Below are 16,575 nucleotides of genomic sequence, written 5' to 3' on the forward strand. Positions count from 1 at the left end.
TCAATAATTACTTTGAATGTAAATGGATGAAATGCTTCAATCAAAAGACAGGGTGACAGAATGGACCAAAAAATCACGATCCATCTATATGGTACCTACAATAGATTTATTTTACACTTAAAGATGCTTGTGGAATGAAAGTGAGGGAATTGGGAAACATCAATCATGCAACGGGCTGTCAAAAGAAAATTGAAGTAAAGACACATATATTGGAAAATATAGGCTTTAAAACAAAGATTGTCACAAGAGACAAAGAGAGACACTATAGAATAGTAAAGAAGACATTCCAACAAGAAGATATAATAAATTTTCAATATTTGTGCACCCAAAATGGAGGTACCCAAATACATAGAACAGTTAACAACAAACAGAAAACAACTAATCAGTAATAATACAATAAAGAATAGGGAACTTCAACATCACACTTAGGTCAATGCACAGATCATCTAAACATAAAATCAACAAGGAAACAAAGCCTTTGAATGACATTCTGGACCAGATGGATTTAGGAGATATAGTCAGAACATTCCATCCTAAAGCAGCAGAATACACATTCTTTTCAATTGCACATGGAACAGTCTCCAAAATAGATCTTATATTAGCTCACAAAATGTATCACAATATATTAAAAATGACTGAGGCTATATCATGCATATTTTCTGACCACAATGCTATGAAACTAGAAGTTGAGGTCACCACAAGAAGAAATCTGGAAAGACTACAAATATATGGAGGTTAAATATCATGCTAATAATAATTAGTGGGTACACCAGGAAATAAAAGAAAAAATTAAAAAAAAATACATGGAGACAAATGAAAATTAAAATGAAAACAATGGTTAAAAGATTTGGGATGCAGTGAAAGTGTTCCTAAGAGGGAATTTTATAGCAATACATGACTACTTCAAGAAGGAAGAAAAATCTCAAATAAAAAACCTAACCTTACACTTAATGGAACTAGAAGAATAAACAAAAAACAAACCTAAAACAGTAAAAGAAAATAATAAAGATTAGTGCAGTAATAAATGATAAAGGGAAAAAGAAACAATACAACAGATCAATGGAACCAGGAGTTTGTTCTTTGAAAAAATGTACATGACTGATAAACCTCTAGCCAGATTTAGAAGAAAAAAGAGAAAGGACAAAAATAAATATAATTGCAAATGAAAGGGAAGAAATGACAACTGAAACCACACAAATACAAGCAATCATAAGAGAATATTATGAAATGGGCGCCTGGGTGGCTCAGTGGGTTAAGCCGCTGCCTTCGGCTCAGGTCATGATCTCAGGGTCCTGGGATTGAGTCCCGCATCGGGCTCTCTGCTCAGCAGGGAGCCTGCTTCCTTCTCTCTCTCTCTGCCTGCCTCTCAGTGTACTTGTGATTTCTCTCTGTCAAATAAACAAATAAAATCTTAAAAAAAAAAAAAAAGAGAATATTATGAAAAACTATATGGGTAACAAATTGGACAACCTAGTGTAAAAGGATAATTTCCCACAAAATATAACCCATCAAAACTGAAACAGGAAGAAGTAGAAAATTTTAACAGACCGATTACTGGCAGAGTTACTGAACTTGTAATCAAAAAAGTCCCAACCAAAAAAAATCCAGTATCAGATGGCTTCACAAGAAAATTCTACCAAACATTTAAGGAGCTAAAACCTATTCTTCACAAACTATTCCAAAAAGTAGAAAACTCTAAATTCATCTTATGAAGCCAGAATTACTCTGATACCAAAACCAAATAAAGACACTACTAGAAAAAGGAACTACAAGCCACTATCTCTGATGAACACAGATGCAAAAATCCTCAACAAAATACTTGCAATGTGTACAACAATAGATGAAAAAAAAATCATTCAGCATGATCAAGTGGGATTTATTCCCTAAATACAAGGGAGGTTCAAAATTCACAAATCAGTCACCCTAAAATATCACAGCAATAGGAGAAAGGATAAGACCTATATAATCATTTCAGTAGATGCAGAAAAAGCATTTGACAAAATTCAATGTGCATTCATAATTAAAACCCTCAACAAAGTAGATTTAGAGGGAACTTACCTCAACATAAGAAAGACTACATATGGAAAACCCACAGTGAACGTCATCCTTATTGGGAAAAAAACTGAGAGCTTTTCTGGGATGTCTGGCTGGTTCAGCTGATGATATCAGGATTCTGAATTGAGTCCCACATTGGGCTCCTTGGTCAGTGGGGAGTATGCTTCTCCCTCTGCCTGCCACTCCCCCATTCATGCTCTCTCTCTCCCTTTCTCTCTGACAAATAAATAAATAAATCTTAAAAAAAGGAAAAAGCTTTTCCCTTAGGTAAAAAACAAACAAGGATGTTTACTCTCACTGCTTTTATTCACCATACTACTCCAAGTTCTAGCCACAGCAATTAAATCACAAAAAGAAATAAAAGTTATTTAAATTAGTAAGGAAGAAGCAAATAAAACTTTCACTATTTACAGATGGTATGATACTCTATTCAGAAAATTTGAAAGACTCCACCAAAAACTACTAGAACAGATAAATCAATTTAGTAATGTTTCAGGATATATAATCAATGTACAGATATCTCTTGCATTTCTATACATCAAAATTGAGTCATCAGAAGTAGAAATTAAGAAAACAATTCCATTTACAATTGTACCAAAAATAATAAGATGGTTAGGAAAAACCCTAACCATAGAGGTGAAAGACCTGTACTCTGAAAACTATAAAACACAGATGAAAGAAATTAAAGATGACAGAAACGAATGGAAAGGCATTCCATGTTCATGGATTGGAAGGACAAATATTTTTAAACTATCTATACCACTCAAAGCAATATCTACATATTTAATGCAATCCCTATCAAAATAACAACATTTTTCACAGAATTAGAACAAACAATTATAAAATTTGCATAGAACCCCAAAAGACTATGGATAACTAAAGCACCCCTGAAAAATGAAAGCAAAGCTGGAGGCATAAGAATTCTGGACTTCAAGTGATATTACAAAGCTGTAGTAATTGAAACAGTATGGTACTGGCACAAAAATAGACACAGAGATTAATAGAAGAGAATAGAAAATCCAGAAATGAAGCTACAGCTATATATAAGCCACATGCAAAAGAATGAAAGTGGGCCTCTTTATTACACCATACACAAAAATAAATTCAAAATGTATTGAAGACCTAAATCTGAGACTTGGGATCATAAAATTCCTAAAAGAGAGCACAGACAGTACTTTCTTTGACAACAGCCATAGCAACTATTTTCTAGAAATGTCCTCTGAGACAAGGGAAACAAAAGAAAAATTAAACCATTGGAATTACATCAAAATAAAAAAAGCTTCTGCACAGGAAATGGAATAATCATTGAAACTAGAAGGTTACTTAAGGAATGGAAGAAGATATTTGCAAATGAAATATCCAGTAAAGGGTTAGCATTTAATATATATAAAGAACTTATACAAGTTAGCACCAAAAAAAAAAAAAAAAAAAACATGATAAAGGTAGGCAAAAGACATGAACAGACATTTCTCCAAAGTACACCTCTAGATAGCCAACAGAAACATAAAAAGATGTTCATAATCACTTATCATCAGGGAAATTCAAATCAAAACTACAATGAGATATCACCTCACACCTGATGGAATAGCCAAAATAAACCACACAGGAAACAACATGTGTTGGCAAGCATATGGAGAAAGGGGAACCCTCTTAAAAAGGTGGGCATGCAGACTGGTACCTCCACTCTGGAAAACAGTATGGAAGTTCCTCAAAATTTAAAAATGAAACTACCCTCTTATCCAGCAATTACACCACTGGGCATTTTTCCCAAAGAATACAAAAACACTAATTTAACGTGATGCAGATACCACTATGCTTATAGCAGTGTTATTTATTATAGCAAAATTATGGAAGCAGTCCAAGTGTCCATGGAATGATGAATGGATAAAGAAGTGGTATATACATATAATAGAATATCACTGAGCCATAAAAAATGAAATCTTGACATTTGTAATGACATGGATAGAGCTATAGTGTGTAATGGTAAGTGAAATAAGTCAACCAGAGAAAGATAAGTACTACATGATTTCACTCATATGTAGAACTTAAGAAACAAAACAAATGAGCAAAGGGAAAAAGGAGAGACAGAGAGACAAACCAAGAAACAGAGTCTTCACTGTAGGGAACAAACTGTTGTTGCCTGAGGGGAGGTGAGTGAAGGAATGGTTGAAATAGATGGGGATTAAGGAGGACACTTGTGGTGAGCACTGGTGAGCACTGGGTGATGTATGGAAGTGTTGACCTGAACTAATATAGCACTGTATGTTAACTAACTGGAATTAAAATAAAAACTTTAAAAATACATCTGAAGCTCTTTTACAGAAAATATTTCAGTACTTCCAATTCAGGCCAGTCTTGATATAACAGCTTTAAAAAAACTAAGGAAATACATAGAAGAATTGCTTTCACAGTTTGAACAACAGGTAACACAAGACAGTGATTTCTGAGAGGGAAACAAATGAGAAATATTCTATGATTGTTCTAATTTAGTACTTGGAGTACTTGGAGAATTTCCAGGTTGCAGTGCAGGGAGTAAATCATCATGCAGTGTCTGATTATATTCCTGATTTGAGGAAACACAGCTGGGATTTAGAGATGACAAAGCAGTTAAAATATGTGTGGCATGGTAGAGGATGAGAAAGAAGAGACCTGTATAAGAGAATGAGGGAGTGGTTGGGTAAGGGAGAAAAACAACTATGGAGTTTTCCAGAGAGTACCTTCAAGTCTTCACCTGAGTGGTGACAAATACACACATGTATGCAGGGAAAATCTGAAAGAAGTAGAAAGAACAATGCTTATGGCTCAAATAGAGCATCAAGAATTCCTGTTTCTTTCTATCAAAGTGGAAAAACTTGTATATATAGGCCCTCAAACTATACAAAAGGCTATTGTCTCAATAATGAATAAAATTGGCCTTAGAGTAAATGTTCTAGCCCTATTTTAAATACTGTATGGAAATATCTCAAAAGATCAAAATCACTCCAATTAACTTTAAACACACCCAAAGGGGGAAGAAAAAAATAAAAAGACAAAAAACCCTGGAAAACATTTAAAATAATATGAGAATATCCATTATCCCTAAGGATAAAATATTCAATTGTTATCATGTAAAAAGAAAATTATTTACCCAAAGAAGTAGATAACTACAGCTTAAAAAAAAGAAAAAAAAACTATTGAAAATGACACGTGAATATTTGATTATAGAATAAATATTTGATATGATATATAAGACATCAAAATTAGTTATAATTATGTTCTAGATATTCAATAAGATATAGGAAAACTGAAGTGTATAAAATGGAGATATGAAAGATACTTGATAAAAGCTCAATTCAGAATTCTATATATTTTTAGAAAGCATCTGAAACATTTAAAATCACTGATTTGTAGTTAAAAAAATCAAATTAGGCATAACAGAAAAGTGATCTTTAAAATATAGAAGTAGAAATTATTTAAAATATAACACAGAAATAAAAACTCAACAATATTGACTACAGTTTCAGTAGGCTCTGGACCATATATATGTATAACTGTAATATTTGAAGGAAAGAGAAGGGATAGAAAAATTACTTTAATAAATATTATCTAAAAATATTTAAAACAATAAAAAAATAAGCCTGCAAATCCAAAAAGCTTAATAAGCCATAAGCAAAACAGACTGTTGTACATCATAATCAAATTGCTTTAAACCAATAATAAAAGGAAAATTAGAAACAGCTATTTAAAAATGAAATGCTATATATAAAGGAACAAAAAACAGAAAAGCAGCAGATGCCTAGTCAGAACCATAAAGCTAAAGATAGTAAAAGAACATATTTAAAGTATTGAGATGGCAAAAATACTTAGGTACAGAGAATTCTCTTCCTGGAAAAAAAATAAATGTAAAATATAATAAAATATAATATTTAACATATATTTAAATGAAGACAAATAAATAACTTTTCAGAAACACAAAAGCAGGAATAATTCCATCACAATATACTTGTATCAAAATTTAATTGTCTATATAATAATGAAAAGGTATACTTACAGAATGAAGCAAGAAAAGTAGATATTTTATTTCTTAAAATTTTACTACACAATATGTTATGATTTTTTCCTCATAAACATTAGGATGACAAAGAAATAGCATTCTGACTATATTAAGATATAGCAAATATGTTATTTTAAAATTAAGTATGACTTGAAGATAGATTTGTGTTCTTAAACATACCCTGGCTAGGGTAATTACATTTGTCTTTTAGTAAAATGTGTGTTCCATATATTGAACTGTTAGGAGTCAATCTTTCTGATGAACAAAAGGATTGATGGAACAAGAGCTCTATAATAAGACACACATCTAGATAGTAGACATCTGGCTTTTTTCAGATGATACCTTAGAACTCCATCAGGTCCCTGATGATTTTCTCAAAAGGAAAAAAAAAAACACACACACAAAAAATGGAGCCCACTGCAAAAAAAGGAAAAAAAAGAAAAAAACATTTTCAAAGACGGATTATTAATACCACACCTAATTCCGATAGTATCCATAGAAGGAAAAAATAAAATCCCAGAGAGGGGAAAGAATGCAAAAGCAATGGTGCCTGGGTGGCTCAGTTGGTTAAGCTCCTGCCTTCTCCTCAAGTCATAATCCTGGGGTTCTGGGATCAAGACCACATGGGGCTCCCTGCTCAGTGGGGACCCTGCTTCTCCCTTTCCTCCCTGTTTATACTCTAGCTCATCTTTCATATGCTTTCTGTCACAATCTTTGTCTCTCAAATATATAAATAAAATCTTTTAAAAAAATGCAAGGGCAAGGCTGTAGGATAAGAGATCCATAGAGAAAAATGTATATATTTTTATATGTAATATGTTATTATATATTACCTTAATATATATTATATATCTCATGTATTACATTAACATATACTACATTACATATTATACATTATACTCAAAACATGTTTTAGGTGACTTTAACCATTTAAGAATGCTTAAAACATTCTTAAATTTCAGAATGATGAATAGTAAAGAAGAATGAAGAATTGAAATAGATACTTTAAAAATTATTCAAAAACTACTGTACCTATAGAACACTTTTCAATTCACCACTGACCTCTAATTTTCTTATTTTAAAAAAATAATTTTTTTCATTTTCTTCAAATGTGTTATATATTTGTACATAAACACCTGGTTAGGTATTTAATGATATTTATTGAAATTATAATAAACACAATAAAAGTAAAAAAAATAAGAATGAAAATTTGCATGTATGCCACTTTGAAATACAGAATATCAGTGAAGGATTAGAAAAGTAGTACTTAATTGATATCATGCCTAAAAAAATATAAGAACAACTCATTTAGGGAGATAGAGCATGAAATGAAACAGCCAGTCTAGCTTTTCTGTTACTATTTTAGGAAAAATTCAGTTCAGTGCTTAGAGTTCAAAATCTGAGTGACTGATAAAGACAAATAATTTCATAGTCTTGAATTGGACAACGTAAAATTATTATATTGCTTTCAATTTTACTCAAAGTAATGAGAGACATGGTGTAATAATGATCTTAATAGATGAGGTTGATGAAGGCCAGTAGAGACAGGGACTGCAGGAGAATCAGGCAGATATGGATGTTAAAAGACCTCTAGAAAAAATATTTTAAAAGGAAGAAAATGAAAATCTTGATTTCAAAGCCAAGTAAGAATGTCAAAATGTCTGGTTATGATTCCAGGCTTTCCATTTATAAGACTAGCAAAATTTACTTAACCTCTGTTTCTTGATTTTATTACTTGTAAAAACAGATTTAAAAATAGAACTTATTTAATGGTGTCAGGATGATTAAATGAGTAATTATATGAAAAGTATTTAGAGTCCTGCTCTGCAAGGGATTCCATAAGTGTTAGTCATTGTTAGTATTAACAAGGGTATGTGAGATTGGCAAAGCAGCTGTAACCACTTGTCAAATGACATTTTATTGGAAATGGCTTTCTGGAGTGCTGTGTGGAGAAGGATGATGGATTTAAGTTAGAGGAGGAAGGACTGTAGTTATGTATATGATACATACGAAGATATTGTAGAGAACAGAGATGGCGCATGTACCAAATATTTGCCCATTTAATTCTAAGCCAGTGCTGACAAAATCCTAGAATAAAAACGAGTAAGTAGATGAAAATGCAGAATATATAATAAAGAAATGAAATCCAGTTTTGGATAAAATGCTTGCAAAATCTGTAATTGCATAGGTATTTTAGGTTGTTATTTTTTAAGATTTTTGATTTGTGATATAAACAATGGCAACTCTCACATATCAACTTGTATATATAGTACTAGTTCAAGAATATACTTGTTCAAGAAAACTGACTATTCTCATTTCCTCCAGCGTACACCATTCAGCAATATCACATGAATAGTTTGGAATCATCCATAGTTCACCATGGAACTTAGCAAATTTGCAAATTAAGGCTTTTTTATCTTGGGAATGTGGGTTAAATATTTGCCAGCATACTACTAGTTCTGTAGCTTGCTGATGTGAATGGGCATAATTACACTTGTTAATCAATAGAAAGAAAAAAAAAAAGATCTCATAAATTATGTCCCTGCATTTATTATACAATGGCATCTTACTTTTTTAAAGAAAACTTGAAATAGTGATTAATATGTGCCATGCAATGTCCCAAGTATGAGTAGATAATATATAGGTAGACATGTTAATGGTAGTATTGTTGTAATTAATTTTACTCATGGAACTTAAAATACCATAGCAGAAAAACACTATTAAAAAGAGAGAGAGAGATCATATGATAGTTGTCTTTCTCTGCTTGACTTATTTTGCTAAGCATGATACGCTCTAGTTCCATCCATGTTGTCGCAAATGGCAAGATTTCATTTCTTTTGATGGCTGCATAGTATTCCATTGTGTATATATACCACTTCTTCTTCATGGGGGCTTAAGTGGGTATGAGAAGAATAAATGAAACAAGATGGCATTGGGAGGGAGACAAACCATAAGTGACTCTTAATCTCACAAAACAAACTGAGGGTTGCTGGGGGGGGGGGGTTTGGGAGAAGGGGGTGGGATTATGGACATTGGGGAGGGTATGTGCTTTGGTGAGTGCTGTGAAGTGTGTAAACCTGGTTATTCACAGACCTGTACCCCTGGGGATAAAAATGTATGTTTATAAAAAATAAAAAATTTTATTAAAAAAAAAAAGAAATTTAACACTATTTTAATCCAAAAAAAAAAGAGAGAGAGAGAGAGAGAGAAACAACATATTTTTCATCCTCTTAGAAACCTTGAAATTTTGGGGGTCCTGTAGTAGCACCCCGCCTTGTCTTTCAGTCTAGAGGCCTGCCCCTCCCCCTCCCACCACTGTTACCTGGGAAACAAGCCACAATAGACCGCTCACTTCAAGCTGGTTTCATGATAGCCACGGAGAAAAAAGCAGTTTGGGGCCATTGGTGGGGACTGTGGACCAGGGCATCAGCTCAACGCGCTTTTTGATGTTCAATTCAAAAACGGCAAAAACAATTCAAAAACCTCACAGATGATGACTTACTCATCATCAAATGGAAATAAAATAAGAGTTTCCAAGAGAAGGATGGGTGGAACAAGACCAGAAGGACACTGTGCAGTTTGTCTATGTGTATACAGAGAAAGCATGTGGGAAACTTGGACAGCTCAATATTGATATTTCCAACCTAAAGGCTACTGGTGTCAGTTAATCAGAGGTGAACTACTATAGTCTGAGACAAGTTAACTGGAGAGTCTCTCTAGGCTGCTACAGTGTGGCATGATCTAAGAACCTGGTCTACCATTGAGAATCTTAGTAAAAGAATTCCAAGATAGGCCTTCCACTTAGCACTTATTTTCTGTGCAGTGAAACTTTCTTGGCTCCTTGGCAATTGAGAAAAATCCAAAAGGCTATTGAAGAAGATAGTGCTCTTTTGGGACCAATGATTCATGGTTTATTTGGAGTTTGACAGGAGAGGCCAGTGGAGGTGTCCATTGCACAGATATAACAATGCAAGTAAGATAATGTTTTTTGACATTCATTCTCTGGAATGGGATAAAGAGCTCTGCAAATTTTTTTGAAATTCCAATGAAAACTCTTCCAAATGTCTGGAGTTCTTTTGAGATCTGTGACCTAATGACACCTGGGGCCTTGAAGGTGTACCAATATCTGGGTGTTTGGGGAACCAGTCTGCTGCATTGGTGGGGCCAATGTGCTTCCAGGATGGACAAAACAAAAGATGGAGTAGGCTGTTTCTTACTATCTAATACAGGCAGTATGTATTTTTTTGAACATGGCCTTCTGACCACAGTGAGTTATAAGCTTGGCAGAGATAAACCAGTGTATTATGCATTGGCAGGCTCTGTACCTATAGCTGATGCTGTTATTTGCTGGCTAGGAGACAATCTTGGAATTATAAAGACCTCAGAGGAAATTGAAAAACTTGCTAAAGAAGTAGATAGTTCTTATGGCTGCTACTTTGTCCCCAGGTTTTCGGGGTTATATACACCTTAATGGGAACCTAGTGTGAGAGGGATCAACTGTGGGCTCACCCGGTTCACCAATAAATGCCATATTGCTTTTGTTGAATTAGAAGCTGTTTGTTTCCAAACCTGGAAGATTTTGGATACCTGAGACTATCGAATTCCACTCACTCATTTGGAGGTAGACAGAGGAATAACCACCAACAAAATCCTTATGTAGCTGCAATAAGATATTCTGTATATCCCAGTAGTGAAGCCCTTGATACCCAAAACAATTGCCCTGGGTTGCAGGGCCTGCAGAAGGAGTTGGAGTTGGAGTTGGAGTCTTGAATCTGAGGATCTGTCAGCGGTCACAGTGGAGTGGTTTGAACCCCAGACCAATGCTGAGGAAAGTGAAATTTGTTATGTACATGGAAGAAAGCTGTGATGGAGTCAGTGGGTTGGGTTACAACTGAGTCTTTGGAAAGCGGTGACCCTGGTTATCTTCTGTAGTCTACACTTTTTTTTTTTTTTTTTTTTTTTTTTTTTTTGTAGCGAATAGCATGGTGATATTCATCGGAGCAAGGTACATCTCAAGTATAACATAAATGATACGAACTCATGGATTCCAAAGATGAGAATTCTTTGCCTAATGAGAAAATCCAGCAATTGTCTGTTAATGTGATGACACTATTCAAAGACTCTGATTTTATTTATTAGCCAGTTGCTGCATAACCCTCCAAGTAGGCCTGTGGCTTGAAATGAAAATGCAGCAGAGAGACTGCAATAGAAGCATTTGGTGTGTTTTTTAACATCAAGAGTTAAGATTGGGCCGGCCAGCCCCCTCCTTTACCATCCTGTTCTGCCCCACTCTCTCTGAGATGGAGGAAGAATTCAGGTCCTTCATTGGAATCTTTCATCAAACACACTCAAATGTGGATGTTCTAGGATTTGATTCTCTGCACTACACATACTTGACTAAGGGGTGAACACCAACCCCCTAAAAATGAGTGGCTACTAAATTCTTAAAATGGAAATTTGGTGCTCTCATAATTTATATATTTTTCAGAAAGGTATTTGCCACAACTGAAATTCTTCAAACATTTTACACAGTCTCACTAATTCACTGAACTGCTGTCTGGGTTTGTAGGGAAGGACACTTTCCCTTTCTTTTTTCATCTCTCCTTTTTATATTTTTCACTTCCTGTGTAACATACATGCCTATATATTTTATATACCGAGGATAGCCCATTATAAAGTCAGAGCACATTATATTCAGTAGGTTGTAATGGGGATGGTCTTAAGTGGACTACTATGTGTATAAATATTTGGGGAAAAATCTTTGGGCAATAGTTATGCATATTTACAAAGATAAACTTTTTCTTAAAGAGCCAGCACTGAAAGTTTATGTTCTATGTCAATAAAATAAAAGATACTTTATTAAGACTTCAACTATATTTCTTATACCTTACCTTTTAATTTCATTGTTTTAGCTGGGTATATGTTTTCAAAAAAAGGAAAAAGCAAACAAAAATAAAAACAAACAAACAACAACAACAACAACAACAACAAAACCAGCTGTGGAATACTACAGTAAATATTGTTTTCAAACAAGCACTAATCCACATAAAATTATCTTCATTTGGCATAATTTTAGACATATTTGGGATTCTTTTGAGGGGAGAACAAAAAAGGTTAAACACTTAAGTAGGAAGAAAACCTTAGGAATAAAGCCAAGAATATCTTTCTACCTAAATAAGTTATTAATTGCTGGTAAACAAGTATAATTTCTATTTGGAATCACAGAGAATTATCTCCACTTACTGTCAGAGTACAAATGAAGAAAGGTTTGCAATTAGAAATGGCTTCCAGTGAAACCAAGAATTTCTCAAAATATTTAGTGTTACATGTTATAAAAAGCAACCTAATCTAGTATCCTAACATCAATTTTTTTTTTTTTTTAATCTTAAAGTTAATTTCCGCTTAGTACAAATAAGAAAATACTGCTTCCTTGGTTGTCTGGTGGCTCAGTTGGTTAAGCATCTGCCTTAGGCTCAGATCATGATCAAGCCCCGAATCAGGATCCTCTTCAGCACGGAGTCTGCTTCTCCCTCTGCCTCTCCCCACCCTCCTAGCTTGTGCTCTCTCACTTGCTTACTCTCTCTCAAATAATCTTAAGGAAAAAAAAAAAAGAAAGAAAAGAAAAAACTGCCTTCTAATATTTTCTTCAACCAGTGTTGAAAGTAGGAAAATACTCATACTTTATAAAAGGTTTTGGTTTTTTGGAATTAATGGTAGTTTGCATGTGCAGTTCTGATTGTGCTGTTTCTAAATTATTGAATCAACTTCGGTTTTATCGAGGCAGATGCGATTTGAATGACAAAAATGTTATAGAAACGTACTGTGAAATTATTACTTTGTGTTGGGGGTACTTTTAAACATAATTATGTTTCTACAAATGTAGGTTGAGTTAATTGTAAATAATTGTTGAATTACTTTAAATAATTTTAAGATTACCTCAGTTTTCTATATATTACAATATTTATAAATGTCTGAAACTGTGCACATTGGTATTTAATGATAAAATGACTTAAAATAAACTTCCTTGTTCTTAAAAACAAAAACAAACAAACAGAAAACCTTGAAATTATTGGAATGGGGTGGCTGGATTAAAATGTGAATTTCCTATGCCTGGAGAGAATCAGTGTTGCTTTGCCATGGCATTTTGCCAATCATGGAAAATTGCTGCTGTTATTTACAATTTTCTTTTTTTTTTTTTCCAGTAGTAAAATATTGCTTTAGCTGACAGAATTTCCTTCCTCTCGTAATCAGGAAGAACAAGAATTCTTACGTCAAAGGTATGGTTTATAGAAAAAGATGACATGAAGGGTCAAAAAGCTGCCTCGATTTGAGTGCTAAGGTGTTCTGCAGATTAACTTGGTTAATGTTCAAAATGTAGTGTCCCTGCTGAGTTTCACATGCTGAAAACAGTATGAGATACAGACCCAAAAGCTATCTTTCGTATTATGACCTTAGTCATTATACACTGATCAGGGGAAAAAAAAAAATGTCTTCGCAATTATTTTCAAATTTGATTTCTTTCCCCAAGGTATGGATCTCTTTTATTTAATATATGTTTGTGAATATGTCTTATCCACTAAATAGTGTGTTGGGAAAACCTCTTAATATAAAAATGTTTTAGCCTGTGTTTTGGTTCCAAAGACAATTCAGAGTTTAGAGTGGAAGAGTGTGGAATACAGAAATAGTTAAGGATTATTAGAGGAAATAATGGGAGCTCAGTTAATATGATGCAGTATACACAAAGATGAGCCTGGCACTGAACTACAGGTTATTAATTAGCCTCTACTGGCACTTGTCATAAAGGGTATAAGGAACTTACTCTAAAGATGAATGATAAGACTGACTTCTAGTTTTGAGAATTCTAAATATTGCCATGTCTATTAAATTGAAGTTAATGTCTCTAAAACATTTCCCCCTTCCTGATAATACATATGCTATTGCACCTGTGTGGGGGTTGTCAACCATGATGTACTCTCTGAAACACATGAAAACAGTTCATAATCACCAGTAAAGTCTTAGTCCCCTTGCCCTAGTACAATGAGAGTATGCGTAGATACTCTAGCCAAAAAAATGTGTATTCTACCCTGAGCCTGAATTTGTGAATCATTTTAGTCCTTCTAATGATGCTCCTTTCTCTATTTTTCTAGTTATCCAGATACCCCGATGAAAACTTAAAAATTATCTTGCATTGCCCTCTTGCCTTCAGTATTCTGGTAACAAAATTTGTTAGTTATGACTTCAAAATGAGTCCTGGATTCATATGAGTCACCATCTCCACTTCTCATCCCCTAGTAGATACCAGTGTGATATGTCTTCACTGGGCTGCTAGAAGAGGCATCTGACTAGCTGTTCTCGTTTTGCTCTTGTCCCTCTCCCTCAAAAATTAATTTTCCACATGATTTCATTCTTTCTTTCTCTCTTTTTTTGTTTTGTTTTGTTTCGTTTCGTTTTGTTTTGAGAGTGTGGAGAGGGGGAGAGGACGAGGGAGAAGGAAACAGAGAATCTTAAGCCGTCTCCATGCTCAGTGTGGAGACCAACGTGAGACTTGATCTTACGACCCTGAGATCATGACCTGAGCCAAAATCAAGAGTCGGATACTTAACCAACTGAGTGTCCCAGGCACTTTCAGAGCAACATTTTTTTAAACACATATTTAAAATATTTAATATTGAACCCAATATATTTAACATGAACAATAAGACCCTGCATGAGCTGTCCTCTACTCACCTGTCTCTCTTCATCTGTAAACATTTCTCCAGCTCTGAACTGCAGGTTATTAATTAGCATCTACTGGCACTTGTCAGTCCAGTCCAGTCACATTCCTTGGCTGCCATGCCAACCTTGTTCTTCCATTAGTTTCACTTCAGCCATCTCTGGATGGCTCTTTTCTACTCAAACTTCTGCTCACTTGTGGCCTCCTCCACAAAATTTCCCTAATGACACAACTCTTATCCTTCTACCTGCTTGTTTTCCTCATAACACTTATTGCTTTCTGATTTTATTTTAAAATTACCATATTTGCCATTCAAAGCAGATACTTTTTTGGTTTTGTATGCTGCTCTACCACTAGCACCTAAAAAAATGCTCAGTGTATATCAAGCTTCCATAATACGTTGAAGATTGAAAAAAACAAATAAGTAGTGTTTAAGAAAAAAGAAAAATAACCCATTGACTCCCTTGGAGAGCTGTAGTATATTTCAATGAAAGGGAGACAGGTTGATTTTAAACATTAAGGCATGGGGCTTCTGATTGACTCAGTTGGTTAACTGTCTGCCATGATCCCAGGGTCCTGGGATCGAGGCCTAGTCCTGCTCAGTGGGAAGCCTATTTCTCCCTCTGCCTCACCCTATAGCTCATGTTCTCTCTCTTTCTTTCTCTCAAATAAATTAAAAAAACAAAACAAAACAAAAACAAAACAAAACAAAACAAAAAACTTTAAATTTTAGGGCACAAAACTCCAGATATTTCTAATTTTTTCACAATATATTCTATTATATTCTAAATGTGAATGGAAGAAAATGCTGAATCTAATGTTCTTCTTTCACATCATTAATGTTAGCTTTAATTTCCGTATGGGTGGTTACCCCTTAAAAAGAAAACCGATCTTGTAAACTAAAGACACCAGATTTAATAAATACAAATACAGGCACAAAGTAAAATTTGAATTCAGATAAAAAATAGATAGATTTTTAGTATAAGTATGTAACAAATATTGAAAAGGACACACTTGCTTTGAATATCATTGCACTGACTATAGTTGCATGAATAATTAATAAAACATTATTCATTATCATAAACAATTTTTCATAAATAGATTATTCTGTATTTATGAAATTCCATAACTAAGAAATCTGTGGGTTAGCAAACATATGGTAGAAGCATAATCTTTACAATTAAGAGCCTCACATGCTAGTGAGGAATATTCAGAAAAGGGTAAAATAATCTAATATTCTATGCCTTTCAAATGTCTTAAATACCTTGCAAAGAAAATAATCTGGTTTTATTTTTAATGTAATTTTAAAGAATTAATACCATGAACATGTTGAAAAATCAGGGCACACTTCTTGGACTGAACTTGAAAATGAGTTTTGAAATGATGCACCTAATTTGATAAAGATGAGAATGGCATTTTTAGTCACAATATTAATATAGGAGTATTACATGTAGTATATTGTAGAACAGTTTTTTGTTTGATTTTATAAAAGACAGTTGATAAAGAAGTTGTGAAACACTAGGAAAGTAATTTTTTGGAAAAATTAGTTTGAACCAAATTGTGGAGCCTTTTAATCATAGACTTCGGGATGTGAGATTTAGCATCAGGACAATTAGCATCTATGAGAAGTTTTCTGAAAATGGAAAGTAAATGATGATATATGTTTTAAAAATTTCATTCTGGTAACAGTGGTGAGAGATGGGTTGTAGAGTAGGAAAATGTTAAACAAGCTTCTAATAATTGTGGCCTGAGAGAAATGGAGGTTGGAAGGTTT

The 16,575-nt window shown here is 33.8% G+C and overlaps 1 pseudogene; it reads left to right on the forward strand.

Annotated features, from left to right (window-relative positions):
- Nucleotides 1-8,120: 8,120 nt before the first annotated feature.
- Nucleotides 8,121-11,070, forward strand: LOC132019213 (glycerol kinase-like; annotated as a pseudogene).
- Nucleotides 11,071-16,575: the final 5,505 nt, after the last annotated feature.

The sequence above is a fragment of the Mustela nigripes genome, chromosome 1 (assembly GCF_022355385.1).
Source record: "Mustela nigripes isolate SB6536 chromosome 1, MUSNIG.SB6536, whole genome shotgun sequence".
In the NCBI taxonomy this organism is placed as follows: domain Eukaryota; kingdom Metazoa; phylum Chordata; class Mammalia; order Carnivora; family Mustelidae; genus Mustela; species Mustela nigripes.